The sequence below is a fragment of the Vanellus vanellus genome (assembly GCF_965231255.1).
Source record: "Vanellus vanellus genome assembly, chromosome: 24".
Classification (NCBI taxonomy): Eukaryota; Metazoa; Chordata; class Aves; order Charadriiformes; family Charadriidae; genus Vanellus; species Vanellus vanellus.
The window spans coordinates 7,775,151-7,786,720 of NC_138929.1; the positions used below are offsets into that span (position 1 = coordinate 7,775,151).

The 11,570-nt window shown below is 44.0% G+C and overlaps 1 pseudogene across 1 annotated transcript; it reads left to right on the forward strand.

The window, feature by feature from the left end:
• Window positions 1-10,613: 10,613 nt before the first annotated feature.
• Window positions 10,614-11,570, forward strand: LOC309681240 (olfactory receptor 6C74-like; annotated as a pseudogene). The gene has a single exon. The product of its transcript is annotated as an olfactory receptor 6C74-like (transcript).

Consider the following 11,570-nt stretch of genomic DNA (forward strand, 5'->3'; position numbering starts at 1 on the left):
GTAAAACTATTATAAGGATCTCAAACCTCCTGGTTTCTTTCAAATAAATGTTAAAATCAATTAAAAAATGTCTCCTACATACATATATTTGTGTATATACCTATATGCACATACACATGTATATCTGTATTTCCTCTTTCCTACTCACATAAAAACCCCCCACCTTTGATCACTCCTTTACTTGCCATATTTACTAATGCAGAAATGTACAAAGTGGAAGCAGAGGATAGAAAGCCAGACTTTTGTGACTGAATTTATTCATCTTGATTTCCCCGGCCTTCAAAGGGTCCATGTTTTGCTCTTTGTGGGAGTCTTGGTCATCTACATTTTGACTGTCACTGGGCAAATGACATCATCATTGCCACAGTGGTGAATGACAACGCTCTCCACAAAATCATGTATTTCTTCTTTGGAAAACTGTCATTTTTGGGAATCATCTATGTCTCAGCCACTATACCCAAGCTTTTGGACAGTCTTCTGGATGTCAAGAAGTCTATCAGCATAGCTGGGTGCAAAGTCCAAGCTTGCTCTGACTTTCTCCTTGATCCTACTGAGTTTTTCCTCCTCACAGCCATGTCCTTTGACCAATACATAACAATATGCAACAGTCTTGATTACATCACCATCATGTGTGGAAAACTGTGTGCTCAGTTCTCATTTGGCTCTTGGATGGGTGTCTTTCTGATCGTCTTTGTGCAAACCATTCTGGTGTTCAGACTGCCATTCTGTGGCCTCAATATTATCAGTCGCTTCTACTGTGATGCCAGGCCACTGCTGAAGCTGGCTTGCACTGCCCACCATATTGAATGGCTTGTTTTCACTGTTGCTACAGTGGTTCTGTTGAGCACTTCCTTTGACTGTCGTCTCCTACTTTGCCATTATATTTACCATATTGAGGATCCTATCTGCTTCTGGAGACAAATCTTTCTCCTCCTGCATTGCTCATCTGACTGTAGTCATCATGCTTTGTGGAGCAGTCATATTCATTTACGTCAGGCCAAGAGGGCGTACCTCACTAAATAAGAACAAAGTGATATCCCTTCTGAACACCCTTGTAACACCACTGCTGAACCCTTTCAATTATACTTTGAGGAGCAAAGAGGTAAAAATGGAATTGAAAAAAATCAGTGACCAGAAATACAATATTTGAGGTTAAAGAATGAGGACAAAAATTGTTAACTTTTCTGCAGCCTCCTGTAGCAAACCGATCGAAGAAACCTCTTTGGGAAGTACATATGAATATTTTTTATAAAGCAAGCAGATGATTTAGATTATGACTAGGCAGGCAGAAATACTGTCTGTGTGATCTATGGACGATATTTAACTTATACTCAGTTGCCTGCTCTTCCACTTGTTTATTTTGAGACTATGCTGCCAAGTCCTTCCCAAAGATTCAAAATTTTCATCATCCATCAAAGCAAAAATTTAAAATACAAGGGCTCTCTGCCATTTTCTGTATTTATTTGTTACTATGAAAGAGATGTTTTATGATTACAAAATTTAGTTCTTCTAAAGTAAAAAGGTTGAGGTGTTTGTGTTCATGTTTGTTGTGTCTCCACTGACCTCAACTGGCTTTAACATACTAAAATCACCATAGATCAGCATAAGCAATCCTACTTGTTATTTATGTTCTGCATCATTTATGTGATTGATATACAATGCCTCCTTAATTTCTAATATGATGATCCTAATCAAGAGTATTGAGTCTCTCATTGCTTCAACTGATTGTCTGTGTTATTGGAAAAATATGATTTCCTTTAATTAATCATTGTTTTCACTAAAACAAAGAATTATAGAAAATGTTTCCTGAATGGTTAGATTAATTTTGGCTAAAGGGTAGGTATTCTTATTTAGATAGTCACACTAGTGCTTCTTGACAGTTCACCTTTGAGTGAAAAACTCAGCTAGTATTCACTGGTAAAATGAGTTCTCATAAGGAAGTAATTTTAGGGAGAAATTTAGCCTTTTATTTGCAAGTAAATAAGAATTCCTTTGACAAGGAAAAAAACCCCAAACCCTTTAAAATTTGCCTGAGGGTTTTTAAATGCATTTCTATCCCACTCAGTAGGTAACCACCATGAAAAGTCATTGAAAGTGTCAGCCTTATCATAAGTGTTAGAAACTTAAACATTGCTAAAAATGCTGACGTTAGACCTTGCATTTCTCAGTGTAATAAAATAATTGCTACCAGGATAAGTGCTTTAAGAGGGTGTGCCTAAGTATACAGAAAAATAATGCAGAAGGGAGTAAGTGTGGGCTTAAAGCCAAGAGTATGTACTGTTTGGAACACAGGACAGTAAAGGAATGGAGGAATGGGTTTGCTTGTATGGTTGTTTTTATTTTGAGGAACCATATTTTGAAAAAATTTTTTTTTTTTACAGTAGTAGTAAAACAGATGGAGACCTGCTACAGGAACTGACAGGAAATCAGACACTCACACTCGTGCAAATGGACAGACCTATTCAGAGACATCAGCATAAACCTACCAGATTTGGTTTTAGTGGCCCTATTTATCTCATTTACAATGTTTCCCCAGAAAAAACTATGAAGATAAGATGGAAAACCAGACCATGCTGAGGAAATTAACCTTTTCATAGGCATTTGGGAACTCCAGGCTTTCCTTTTAACAATCCTACTAGTCACTTCTATTTTAACCCTAGTATCATTTTCATCATCTGGATTGATGTATGTTAAGGAATCTTATAAGCAGCCACCACCTCCAGCAGCTCCACTGCCTGGTGATTCCTCCAGCCTGGCCACTAGAGCTAATCTTAGAGATCTGGGGTCTCCATCCCAGGTCAATGGCCATGGCTGCTGCTTTCCTGTTTTCAGGCTCAACCTGAGGCTTGGTGTGTAACCCAGAGGCACATGGGCACACATGTACACACACAAAAGGACATTAATACGAGAGGTCACACAGACTGCCACAGACAAGGCGCTGCTGTCAACAGCACTGACACACAGGACACACATAACACAAAAAAGTGCAGACAAACATGTCCCCACTTCTTCTGGGGCTGGCAGAGACGGGAGGCCACTAGTGCAGGTATACACACAGGACTCCCAGGGTTCACAAGCCACACGGATATTTGTGGGTCCCCTGAGAACTGGCACAGTCCTTCTGTTCTGCTGGCATCCCTGCCCAGATCCTGGCCCTCTGACCTGTCACCCATGGGTCCCCTACTTGCAGGCTGGTCCAGCTTGATGCTCCCTGCAAACATGTAGCACTCATACAGTCATCCCACTGGCACCTCACACTCCACCCAGGAACCAGCACAGACCTCCTGTCCAGCTGATACCCCTGCCCATTCCCAGGGCCTCCATCTAACTGGCTGGTCCAGCTCTAAGTTGTGTTGAATACACATACACCCTCCACACTCACACAGAGTTTGGGGAAGATATACCCCCCGCAGCAGCCAGCACCAGGTGTAAGGGTTGTGAGTCCTCTGCTGAAAGAGTTGGCAGATGTTCTCACCAGACCACTCGTCATAATTTATCAGCAGTTCTGGCTAACTGCAGAGGTCCCAATGGACTGGAGATTAGCAGATGTGACGCCCATCTATAAAAAGGGCTTGAAGGAGGATCCAGGAAACTACAGACCTGTCAGTCTGACCTTGGTGCCCGGGAAGGTTATGATGCAGATCATCTTGAGTGCCATTACTGTTTATAGGGCAATCAGATGGTCAGGCCCAGTCAACATGGGTTCATGAAGGGCAGATCCTGCTTAAGAAACCTCATCTCCTTCTATGAGAAGGTGACCTGCTTGGTGGATGAGGGAAAGGCTGTGGATGTTGTTTACCTGTACTTCAGTAAAGCCTTCAATACTGTTCCCCACAGCATTCTCATGAGAAAACTGGCTACCCAAGGCTTGTTCAGGCATACATTCTGTTGGATCAAACACTGGCTGGATGGCTGGGCCCAGAGAGTTTTGGTGAATGGAGTTAGATGCAGCTGGTGGCCGGTCACAAGTGGTATTCCGCAGGGGTCAGTGTTGGGGCTGCTCCTGTTTAGTATCTTTATTAATGATCTTGACAAGGAGATTGAGATCACCCTCAGTAAGTTTACAGACGACACCAAGTTAGGTGGGAGTGTTGATCTGCTTGGGGGTAGGAGGGCTCTTCAGAAGGACATGGATAGGCTGAATCAATGGGCTGAGGCCAATGAAGTCCATTGTATGTATGAAGTATGAAGTATGAAGTTCAACAAGGCCAAGAGCCAAGTCCTGCACTTGGGCCACAACAAACCCATGCAATGCTACAGGCTTAGGGAAAGTGGCTGGAAAGCTGCCCAGTGGAGAAGGACCTGGGGGTGTTGATTGGCAGCCAGCTGAATATGAGCCAGCAGTGTGCCCAGGTGGCCAAGGTAGCCAATGGCATCCTGGCCTGTATCAGGAATAATGTGGCCAGCAGGACTCGAGAAGTGATTGTCCCACTGTAATTGGCACTGGTGAGGCTGCACCTTGAGTACTGTGTTCAATTTTGGGCACAGCAGCATAAGGACATTGAGGTGCTGGAGAATATCTAGAGAAGGGCAACAAAGATGGTGAAAGGTCTTGAGAATGTCTTATGAGGAGCAGCTGAGGGATCTGAGGTTGTTTAGTTTCAAGGAAAGGAGGCTGAGGGGAGACCTTATCGCTCTGTACAACTACCTGAAGGGAGGTTGTAGCCAGGTGGGCGTTGGTCTCTTCTCACAAGTTACAAAAGATAGGTCAAGTTGCGCCAGGGAAGGTTTAGGTTAGACATTACAGAAAACTTCTACACTGAAAGGGTTATCAAAGACTGGAACAGGCTGTGCAGGGAAGTGGTTGAGTCACATCATTGGATGTGTTTAAAAGCCATCTAGATATGGTGCTCTGGGACATGGTTTAGAAGAGGGCCTGGTAGAGCTATCTAACAGTTGGACTTGATCTTAAAGGTCTTTTTCAGCTCTAACAATTCTATGATTCTATGATGTGTGTTCCTGCTCCAGCTGCCTATGCTGAGTCCCTCACTCACTTCACTCATGCCAGTCCCCCCAGTAAATGGTTTTGGGATACGCCCTGTTCCTGCTCCAGCAGCTGGAAGCTGAGAGGCCCACTGGCTCCAGTCATTGGTACCAACACCCCACTCACTGAGATCCCATTGGCTCCAGTAGCTCACACCAGCGACTGGACGCTCCCACACTCCCAGTCTGACTTCAGTAGCTGGCACTGGATCCTCTCACACTGATCCCCGTGGTAGCTGGCACTCAGTCCTTGCAGCACACATACGCACAGGATAGAGTGAGATAGCGCAGAGAGAATTATGACAAGGTTTAATAAGACAGGACAGACTGCAGTGGTCAAGCTCAGAGCTCAGCCAGACCAGCACTGACTGGCCCAGGTTTACACTTGACCAGGCTCTATTACACCTCCCAGCTCCCGCTCCCCTGCATGTTCCCTCAACAGCTGGCACAGTCCCACCGACTCCATCCAGCATTGTGGATGCTCAGGTTTGCATCCTTACCCATTGCAAAGCCCTGGTTGCCTATAGTTTCTTGAGAGCTCATCGATTAGCATGACTTCTGGTGTTTGTTTCTGGTTATTGTCTTTGTTAACGCTAATTGATCAGGTTTTATGACTCTGTGACTGATACTGGATTTTATAGTCTCTGTAGGTCACTTGATTTCCTGATAGCACTTCTGCTCACCCAATCCTGTTCACAGAATCTGGAGTCTTTTCTTCTGATTTGCTCTCGTGGCCTCCAGGCACCCTTTCTGTGTCTTGAGGTATTTCCTTATCTTTTGTTACTTAAATTTTTACATACACTTCCTGACTAACCGGTTACATTTCCATAGATAAAAACTAAGGTTAAAGTACAATTCATACCGCCTAAGGCTTTATTTTCTTTAGTCACTAGTGCTAAGTGCTGGCACAAATTAGTCTCTCATTTCAGTTGCATTAGTCTACATTACACATTATTTCACAAATTGTAAGACATTGCTATTTTCCTAATTATGGTCAGCATTTCCCTTCCCATACCCCTTCATTTCCAGTGAACAATTGCTTAATAGCCAATATCATTATTGATTCGATAACTGGGAGTGATCTGTTACTTACTGCAGGTCTTGTGCATACTTCAATAAGCATCATTTTTCATCCTCCAAACTACAAAGCCCAGTCACTAGGCCTGCTGTTGGAGATGTTTACACCTCTTATTATCCTTCTAATGTTCTGTTAAGATCTTTGCAACTCAATTAATCCAATTTAGCCAAGGTACTGTTACTAGCACAGGTTCTGGTTTTATGCCTGCGTAATAGTAATAACGCTCTAGAAGTCTGGTTACAAATTTGTCACTGTGTGTATATTAACAAAGGATCAGTCCCCCCTCACATAAGGATTATATATGCATACTCTTGGGAATACTGACAGCTCAACCAGATTCTGCCAATTTTGAAACTATTAAAGTATGTCAGGAGCGGCTGCCGCCTCCAGCAGCCTCCTCCCAGCTAAGTGCCCCCATGCTAGAGGTCTCTGCCCAGGATTAGGGATGCAGCTGCCACTTTTTCACTTGCAGGTTCAACTGGTAATAAAGCTGAGCATGCATCCCAGACTTGCACATGCAGACATAAAAGGACTTTGGCAGACAAGGTGCTGCCATCAAACAAGGTGCTGTCATTTACAGCACCTACATGCAGGACTTTAATAACACATGCCCTCATCAATCAGTGTGACTGATGAGGTTTGGTTTGAATCACTATCTCCCTTATAATTTGCTGGTCAGGTTTGCATCCCCGCATGTTCTTGTTTATAGCTTCCTCCTATTATTATTATTATTATTATTATTCAATGAAAAAAAAAAAAAAGATTGCATTGAAAAGGTCCTTGACCAGATATCTTTAAAGGAGAAGACATTGCCCTTCCACATATCTTTACAGGAAGGACCAGCATGAGTGAGGTGAGTGAGAAGCTCAGTCCTGGTGCCTGGAGCAGGACCATGGGTCCTATGATCCTTCATCTCTCAAGGAAAGTATTTTCCAGCCTCTTTCACTCTTCCTCACCATGTTGACCACTGCTGGCTTCAGGCTGGTTTCTCTCACATTTTGTTATCCTGGCCAAGGTGTTCATTCCCAGGGGTTATGGACATGCTTTGAGATGCTCTGCTAATTAGACCATAACAATTCCTGGCTTCATTTCGGTCACTGGGTTGGGGCAGTGGAGACACCTGTGTATCTCTGGCTACAACCTGTAAAATAACCATCAAAGACAGCCCAGAGTAAGACCCTCTCAGAGATCAATGATTTAAGCACTTCCCTGAATTCCAGACTCTATATCAAAGAAAAGAGGGTATTCTGGGACCGCATATCATGGACCCTTAAACAAACATGGAGCACCTGTGCAAATCATTTGTTTTAAAGGGACACATTCCTCCTCCAATCACCACAGGTCAGCTATGGCCCTTGCACCTAGACCTGGAAGAATGTTGCTGGTTCTGAACCCCAGTGCTGAATTTCACTCACTTGTTTATCTGCAGAAACGTGCTTTGCCGAATCAGTCACCTGGGATGAAGTCCTCTCCTCAGACTTCACACATCTACAGAACATTTGTCTACATCTGAGCTTGTAAGCATAATACCTTTAAATCAGGCTGGAGAAATAAGGCCTTTGGGGATCTTCCACTTCTGACCATCCCTTAGACCATTGCTTCAGGAAGAGAGGACTCCTGCCTTTTACCCCTGTCGTGGTTTAAGCCAAATCCACCACTGGGGACCCGAGGGACCCCAGACGGGACCGACAGATGCTCCCCTCTACCCCTCTGCAAAGAGAGAGGCAGAGGAGGAAAAAGAGACTTACGAGTTTAGAAGAAACTAAACTACTTTAATGAAATAATAATAAAATAAAAAGAAATAATGAAAAATATATACAAAACCGTATCAAGCTCCCGAGATGACAATCCCGTCACCGGCTGGCACTGGGGCAGTCCCAGGCTGGACTTAGTGACGGACGGGAAATGGATTCCGGATCTGGATTCAGGATCGGGATCACAGGCAGTCAAACAGAGTCCTCCTCAGATGTCAGCCATTGAAGGAAGAGCCCGTGACCCTTTGATCCCTCAGCTTTTATACTGAGCATGAGGCAGATGGGATGGAATACCCTGTTGGTCAGTTTTGGGTCACCTGTCCTGTCTGCTCCTCCCTGCAGGTGGGACCCCACTATGCTTTTCCGCTTCCGACCCTCCAACGTGGCAAATAACAAAGTTGGTTGGCCTTGGGTGTTATGGCAATAAGTGTAAGCAGGAGCCTCTCTGCATCCCATGCCTGGGCATCAGCTATAAACGATTGGCCTTATCACTCTGAGAGAGTGAACACTGTCTGCACAATATGCAGTTAATTTCAGTTGTTAGAAGAGGCCCAGCTAAGAAGCGGTTACTGAACAAAATTGGTTCTGTTTTACCTCAAACCAGGACAACCCCCCATCTCCTCTGGCTTTAGTGCAGTACCAAGAGATGAGCTTAAAAATACAATTCAGTACCAGTAGCCTAGGCAGCTAGTGCCTTACTTGTTTTGTGAGACACAGACTTGGCCACCCAAATGTGGCTCCAGCTGATTGTGAGTCTCTGGATGGCCCTGTGCCATGTCTGCCAGCCCAGTGCAGTCATCTGGCATACCCTAGAGAGCAGCAACCCTTGAGGCACTCCTGAAGTGGGACAGGCACCTCACAAAGGTAGGTTTGTCTCGGGTGAACTGCCCATCAGTGTTGACTGCTTCTGTCCGTTGGTTACAGAATGAGCTAACCATTTAAGACTTGACTAAATATTACCTGCTGCAAGTCATGCTCTGCCAACAATATAAGCAGTCTCAGCTACTTCGTTTTCCTACACAGAAAATCCCCCTCTTAGTTCTGCTCCAGGTGTCACGAGGTTCCTGCATCTGCAGGTAGTCCTGACCCTCACAAATGAAAAAAAGCACTCCAAGAATTCCAAGAAATTTTTAATTAGCCCCGTGGTGACAGAATCTCACATCTTACTCTTTTTTTGAATGACCAGAAGCTCAAGGTGATTTGAAGTTTTGTTTTCTCCTCGAATCCCAGCACTTGCCTTAACACAGGCATCAGGAATCCTATAAGGGAAGGTTGCTGGAGTCTTCTGATGGAGGTAAGTTTGCATCCCCTGCTCCTCTGAGTAGACCTACGCTGTATTATCTTTTAACTTGACAATTACATCCAGGAGCTTTTGTGCAGTCGGATCACAGAAACAGCAGGTTGCTGGAAGTATCTACTCTTTCTGACAAAAATGCTGAGAAGACGACTAATTCCACGCACTGCCGATCTCAGTGAATATACTAGGAAAGAGAAAAGGATCTGAAAATGCTTGCTTACCCCTTGTAATCTACCTTACTTAATGGAGAGAGCTTCAGAGACACTACCCATATGTTGGGACAGGTCTGAAGGAAGACAGCCTATTCTGATCAGCTGTTGATAGCTTTCTTACAGCATTTCTATCTTTCAGATTTTTACCAGAGCTCTATCTTAATCTTATGCTAGAAAGGTTACTGAGGCAAAAGAGAAAGGTTGGGTTTGAGTCGAAAGCAGACTGCCTTCTCTTCTCTCCCCCAATACTTCTGCAAAAACATTCTGGTTTTACAGAAAAAGAAAACAAAGAAGTCTATAGAGTATTAGCTGTGGTTTGTTACAAAATGGGATTTCATGTCAAAAGTGGCTTTCTTTTTTGGACCTGTGGAAAAAAACTGCAGTTTGCAAGTAGAAAATGGGAATATGTTTATAAGGACTGACACTATGGGAAAAAAATCACAGAATCTCTGCAGAATATTCACCAAAGGCAATGGAAATGTGCAGAAAGTTCTAGTTTCTACAGTTCTCTGGAATTTCATTTTGAGAATAAATGACCGGTTTGTGGGGGAAAAGAAAAAAGTCCTGATTTATTCTTGTGTACATTTCCTTGTAAGAAATTAGATTTTTTGTTAACTGAATCAAATAAAGGCAGTAGCCGCCCATCAGGGAAATGCTGCAGATAGATTTGCATCCCCTGCTCCTCAGAGTAGAGCTATCCTGGGTTATCATGACACCTAGACTCAGTGGCAATCACATCAATACCTGAAGGGAAGGTGCAAAGGGGACAGAGCCAGGTTTTTCTCAGTGGTGCCTTGTGACAGGGCCAGAGACCACAGGCACAAACAGAAACACAGGAAATTCTGTAAGAAACATAAGAACCTTTTTTCTTCTGAGAGTGACTTGAGCACTGGAACAGGTTTCCAAGAGGGGCTGTAGAGTCTCTTTCCTTGGAGATATTCAAAACCTAATTGGACATGGTCCTGGGCAACATGTTCTAGGGGGACTGCTTGGTCAGGGGGGTTGGACAAGATGACCTTCAGAGGGCCCTTCCAACCTCAGGTGCCAAGTGGGAGCTGCCTAAAGGCTGCTTTGTTACCATTTGCCATCTAAATTTGTCCTGTGGCCAAGTGACGTGTACAGCACAGGCAGGTGCCTTCTCAGGTCAACCGTTAGGTAGATCACTCAGTCTTTGGCTTATGATAGTCTTCCAGTTAGGACCACCACATCTACCACATGATTAGGCTTTCATTTCTGCTTCTTGGAACACCTTTAACATCTTCTTTTTAACCTTGTTTCAGCTTTCAGAGATGAATCAGACAACAGTGGGGTTCATTCTCTTGGGACTCACCAGCAATCGCTTTTTGGAGATCATCCTCTTTTCCATTCTTTTTGTTGCCTTCCTCCTTATCCTTCTTGGAAACATGACTGTCATCACCATCACACTGGTGGATCAACACCTCCACATCCCCATGTATTTCTTTCTCAGGAATTTCTCTCTTGTGGAAATCTGCTTCACTTCTACCTTTATGCCACGAACACTCTACAGTCTAAGTGAAGCAAAAACAATTTCCCTCTCTGGATGTTTCCTTCAGTTATCTCTCTTCTTTATGCTGGGAATCTGCACTTTCTTCCATGTAGCTCTCATGTCCTTTGACCGCTATATGGCCATCTGTCACCCTTTGCATTATGCCACCTTCATGAACAATAGGTTTTGTCTTCAGCTGGTGCTCGGCTGCTGGGTGGTGAGTTTCTTCTTAGTGTTCTCCCCACTGATGATTATACTCCGTTTGCCATTCTGAGGGCCCAACATCATCAACCACTTCTACTGTGATATAGCACCACTGCTTCAGCTGTCCTGCACAGATACAGGCCTCATTGAGAAAGTAATGCTAGTGACAAGTATTTTAATATTACCTGGCACCTTATCAGTAACTGCCTTTTCCTACGCCTGCATCATCCATGCCGTCACACACATCCAGTCTTCAGCAAGCAGGAAAAAAGCCTTTTCCACATGCTCTGCTCATTTCATTGTGGTCACTATTCTGTACAGCAGCTCCATCTTCAGGTACATCCGACCAAGGCAGTGGGGTGGTAAGGATTTTGACAAAGACGTGTCTTTCCTCTACTGTGTGATTACTCAGCTGTGCAACCCTTACATCTACACCCTTCAAAATGAGCAAGTCAAACGGACATTGAAAGATCTGGTTGCAAGGTGTTTCGTAGGCTCTGATGATATTTTGAAATCCAGAGCCACAAAGCAGTGA